The sequence below is a fragment of the Octopus bimaculoides genome, chromosome 24 (assembly GCF_046866305.1).
Source record: "Octopus bimaculoides isolate indiv1 chromosome 24, ASM4686630v1, whole genome shotgun sequence".
In the NCBI taxonomy this organism is placed as follows: Eukaryota; Metazoa; Mollusca; class Cephalopoda; order Octopoda; family Octopodidae; genus Octopus; species Octopus bimaculoides.
The window spans coordinates 24432171-24438170 of record NC_142951.1 but is presented as its reverse complement, the minus strand read 5'-3'; the positions used below and the strand labels follow the sequence as shown (position 1 = coordinate 24438170).

General features: G+C 40.0%; 1 protein-coding gene across 23 annotated transcripts in view; it reads right to left on the bottom strand.

The window, feature by feature from the left end:
• The window catches only part of LOC106880568 (kinesin-like protein unc-104), a 267934-nt gene that overhangs the window by 247277 nt on the left and 14657 nt on the right, over positions 1-6000 (bottom strand). The gene's annotated exons all lie outside the window — the stretch shown is intronic.

Below are 6000 nucleotides of genomic sequence, written 5' to 3'. Positions count from 1 at the left end.
TGATGGTGGTGATGAGGATGAAGGTGACGATGGGGACAATGATGATGGCTGCAGTGATGATGATGATGATGATGATGATGGTGGTGGTGAGGATGAAGGTGACGATGGGGACGATGATGATGATGATGATGATGATGGTGGTGATGAGGATGAAGGTGACGATGGGGACGATGATGATGGCTGCAGTGATGATGATGATGATGATGATGATGATGATGATGAAGGTAGTGGTGGGGACGATGGTGGTGGCTGTGGTAGTGATGACGAAGGCAGCACAAACAATGGCAGTGATAGATGCAGTAGTTGCGATGGTGATGATGACGATGACGATGACGACGACGACGACGATGATGATGATAGTAAGATTAGTGATTTATTGTAGTTGTATTAGTAGTGCCAGTAGCAGTTTAGTGATGGTGGTGGTGGTGGTGGTATTAGTGACAGCAATATCAATGACTACATCAGTTGTGATAGACGTAGACATATAGACTTATGTTAGTGGTTTTGGAAGAAGAGAACAACGGGGAGGAGGAGGAGGAGGAGGAGGAGAAAGCCACGGAAGCTGTAGTCATTGTAACAACATGTGGTAGGACAGTTGCGATGATGATGGTGTGGCATTCATCCTGGTTTATTGTAATAATAGTAGCAATAGTCATTAGTGTCAAAATAGTAATGATTGGTGATGATTGGCAGAAGTGGAAATAGTAGCTATAGTCTAATTGATGGTAATTATGTTATTATTATTTATATTAGTAGTAGTAGTAGTAGTAGTAGTAGTAGTAATAGAAACAGTAGAGGTGATAGTAGAGTTTCTAGTCTAGTAATATATATGTATGTATATATATATATATATATATATATATATATATATTATAGTTAAGCAGTGATGGTGATACTAATGTTTCGGCTAATCACAAATCTAACAGTGTAATGAAACATCACATACAGATGCAGAAATGTGCAGGCATGTGTGTGTATATATATATATACACACACACGCGCGCGTGCGTGCGTGCGTGCGTGCGTGCGTGCGTGCGAGGAGGGGTGCTGAAAAGTTCCTGGTTTTGAGGGTATCGTGAAAGGCCTTCCAAGTTCTTTTACAGGGCTTAGAAAAACTGAAGGACCACTGCTATCACTGTGTGAATCTAAGAAGGGGAACATGTTGAATAGAATCATAATTAACTGACCCTCCTGTATTTTCTTTTACCCCAAACTAGGAACTTTTCCCCTTCATGTGTGTGTGTGTGTGTGTGTGTGTGTGTGTGTGTGTGTGTGTGTGTGTGTGTGTGTGTGTGTGTGTGTGTGTGTGTGTGTGTGTGTGTGTGTGTGCGCGCGCGCGCGCACATAGACACACACACAGAGCTGAAATGTGCTCACATTTTAAACAGTTGAATCAATCAATACAAAAACAGAATAGGCAACAGAAATGTGTATACACACACATATACACACACGCAATCACACAGACACACAAGCTATTTATCTACCCATATTTCAGACATCTTGATAGCATTCGGACACCAATGTTCTAGGTTATGTCTAAATCAACCTGTAGCTTCAACTATGCTTCATTAGATAACATATTCGTCAAGCTAATTTTCTTTGTACAGCGTTACCGTTTCAAGGGAATACGATTACGTGAAAATGGTTTGTCTGCAACAGATCGGTGGTATTTGTCTATCAAACAAGCAGTTTAAAGGCTTTTGCGTATTTTCCCTCCAAGCTGGCCTAATTAGAATAAATACATTACCTGTTTCAAGGGAACATAATTCAGGTGGAAATGATTTATCTATAACATCAATTCACTTAAATTCAATATTTCTCACAGAGAAAGGCATCACTATCACACCATCACATTTGAGTATCTTAACAAAGAGATCATTGTCTTTGTTGTTGTTTAGACCCAGGCTGGCCCTATGAATAAAGAATTCCCAGCTGTGACCAGTAATCTTGTTTCCAGGAACAGTATATCTAGGACTACATTATTCAATGTGTTATTGGCATTTTATAAGACAGCAGGAAGTGATTTGAAGGAAATGTGGCTGCTATTTCTAAATTAAATGCTTCCTTGTTTTTATTAACGCTATAATATCAGGATATTTGCATTGATTAGGCCAGTGTGTCTCAACCATTTTTTTTACCTATGAATCCCTTTGATTACTGTTGCATTCTTGGAGACCCCCTTAGGCCAGTTAACACGTAAAACTAGTTTTAAGGATCTTTCAAAATTCCTATTTTGTTCATTACACATTAGCTTGTGTAGGTTGAACTATGTAAAACATTTGAGAAGGAGAACAAGATGCTTCTTGCAAATATATCTACAGTAAAAGTTTTCCATGGACACTTAATATACTACTGTAGACCCCTAATTTACTATTTTGCATGCGTAGACCCCTAAAAATCTTATATGGACTTCTTGGAGTCATATGCTGGAACACCACCAGTGTAATCACCTTTCCAATGGCTATTCTTATGTGATCAGCTTTTGGTGAAGGAAGGAGTTCAACACTGCAACCCTCTTGAGTTTTTGCTGTGATATAGGTTCGTCTGGGACCTTGGACAGCAGAAGGTCAAGTTGTTTCTTGAAAACATCTACCCCTACTCCATGAAGATCCCTCAGATATTTCAGCAAGGCATTCAATGGTGGTGGGCCCTTGAGTCCCAAGCTATTACAGTACATGACCCTCACTCTAGATGGGATAGCTGGGACCTTTGGAACAGTACAGTGACATCTAGTTTGATGGGTGGTATAGCTCTTGATAATGAAGAATTTAGTAAAATAATTGTCGTTATTTGGAACATAAATAAGAAATTTTAATGGAAGGTTTTAAATTTTGAATACTTTAAAGCAGGAAGTTTGTATCATAGAACCAGGAGCTGTCACAGGTAAGTTGGCATTAAAAGAGTTAAACACACCTGTATAGGAAATTGTCAGACTCGTCCCTAATTTTCTCAGCTTCTAGTACTACAAAAATGGTTTCTTATTCTTCAGGACATTCTAGTTATAATTGCATCCCATTGCAAAAACTTACTAGTTGCACACTCAAGTCAATATGGAAGTTTCAATCTGCTAGAAATAGCAGCTAAATCTCCCTCAATTCATAACCAGTCACTTAGGAAAAGAAGGGAAAGGCATACTGGATAACAGTCCTAAAACACACAGCCAGAAATGAATATGGTGTGGTCATGGATGAGTGGATTGGTCACATTTGAAACGCCTTTTACCAAAAGTCTGCCTATGCAATAGTTCACCAGGAGGACATGGGACAAAGTGGTGAGAAAGGATCTTCGGATGCTGAGTCTCACTGAGAAAAGGACAAGGGAGTGGGAGATGTGGTGATTTGCTGTACTTGATAAGACACATCAAGCTAAGTAAAATCACTGACATCCATACATACAGGCTTGTACTTTCAGGTGCCGGTGCCACTTAAAAGGCACCTGTGCCAGTGGCATGTAGAAAGCACCCAGCACACTCTTAAGCCATAGAAACCAACGGACAGTTGGAGTCTGGACAGCCTCCCTTCTAGCCAGCTTCATGTCAAACTGTCAAACCCATGCCAGTATGGAGAGTGGACGTTAAATGATGATGATGATGATGATGATGATGATGATGATGATGATGATGTTAGCCAGGAAACCAGACAACAAAATGCTTTCATTTTCTGGCTGGCTGGAGAGCTAGCTGATTAGCTGTTCAGTTGGTTGATTGATTAGCTAGATGGCCATTTGGTTGGTCAGCTAGCTAGCTAATTCATTGGTTTGTTGGTTAGCTAACTGGTCAGCAGGTTGGTTGATTGACTAACTGACTAGTTGGTTAGTTGGCTCTTTCATTGGTTGGCTGGATGGATGGATGGATGGTTGGCTAACTAACTGGTCAGCAGGCTAGCTAACTGGCTGGTTGCTTGGTTGATTGGCTATTAAGCAGAGTTGTTCTTTCTCGAATCAACAAGGAGATCCCTAATTGGTCGCTCACCCTTCAAGAAAGAGCAGTCACAAAAATCTTGCTCAAACCACCTTACCTTCAACAAAACAAAGAGGGCACACATTGTATAATTTAATCCTAAATACACTATACATGAAGTAAGAAAACAGAGAGGATGGTCATGCCTGGAGTGCCTTTGATCATAGGCCTGTTTGGTCAGAGCTGCCCTGAAAGCATACAATAAAAATAACCTGTTGTATTTGCAATCTACTGCTCACCCAACATACTGTTTGTTTGCTTTCTAGCTTTGACGTCAAACATTAAATGTAAACATTCTCAAAACCACTGTCCTGTGCAAGTTTGGTTTTATTTTCCCCTTCTTTTCATTATTTTTTCTCTCTTTTCTTCAACAAAAATAATTCTTTCTTTTTTTTTTTTCTTTTGTAATTTCTTCCTTTACACAATTTTCAGAGCACCAAAGCTCATCTATCAGCATGTAGAACAGAGTGTATTTGAATACAAAACACAAAAATTTATTTGCATGATCATGATTTCATGCAAATGAAATCCAGTGTAATCATTGGCATCTAGTGAAGGTGCATGGCTCAGTGGTTACAGCATCAAGCTTATGATCATGAGGTAAAAAAATAATAATAAATATGCCCTTTTAAAGCCTAGCTAGGCTCATGGGCCCGGTTTCTCGGTTTCAATGGCGTATGTATTCCCCAGCTGGACGGGACGCCAGTCCATCGCATCGTTACTCATTTTTGCTAGCTGAGTGGACTGGAGCAACGTAAAATGAAGTATTTTGCTCAAGAACACAATGTGTTGCCTGGTCCAGGAATCGAAACCACAATCATGCAATCATGAAGCTGACACCCTAACCACTAAGCCACGTGCCTCCACATGATCATGAGGTAGTGAGTTCAATTCCTGGACCGGGCTGTATGTTGTATTCTTGAGCAAGGCACTTTATTTCACATTGCTCCAGTTCACTTAGCTGTAGAAATGAGTTGCGACATCACTGGTGTCAAGCTGTAATCGGCCTTTGCCTTTCCCTTGGATAACATCAGTAGTATGGAGAGGGGAGACTGGTATGAATGGGCAACTGCTGGTTTTCTATAAACCTTGCCCAGACATGTGCCTAGGAGGGGAACTTTCTGGGTGTAATCCCATGGTTATTCATGATCAAAGGGTGTCTTTACTTCATAGGCATTTACATGTGATTGGCAAAGTTCTTTCAAAATATCTTTAGAGGGACAGCTGTGTGGTTCCTGGCCTTAAGGGTATCGTAAAAGGCCTGGTTGGAGGCTCAACCTTCTGAGTCTTTTTACAGGGCTTAGAAAAACTGAAGGACCGCTGCAACAAGGGTGCAAATATGAGAGGGGGATATTTTGAATAAAAATAATTGACTGATCCTCCTTCATTTTCTTTTACCCAAAACCAGAAACTTTTCAGCACCCACTTTTATATGGCCATGTGGTTAAGAAGTTTGCTTCTAAGCTATTTGATTCTGGGTTCAGTCACACTGAGTGGCACCTTGGGGCAGTGTCTTCTATAATCCAGCACCAACCAAAGGTTATGCCTGACAATATATATGGCTGTGTGATTATGAAGTTTGCTTCCCAACTAGTTGGTTTTGTGTTCAGTCCCACTGCATGGCACCTTGAGTAGGTGTCTTCTACTATAGCTGCAGACTAACCAAAGGTTTGCAAGTGGATTTTGGAGACAGGAATTGAATGAAAACCACTGTACCTGAGTGTGAGTTTGTTTTTCCTTTGATTTCATGTGTGTTCACTGGTTGTAAACAATAGTCTTGCAGACACCGTCGTTTCCTTGCAGTCCACAACAAAAGAATATTCAGAATTCTTTGACATGTCTTGACATATTGTATGATCTTTGTATACAAAAGATTCATTAATCCAATGTTGTTTCTTTCCATGAAAACACACACACACACACATTTTATGTACTTACTCCAGTATATATAAATATATATATATATATATATATATATATATATCGTCGTCATTTAATGTCCGCTTTCCATGCTAGCATGGGTTGGATGATTTCACTGA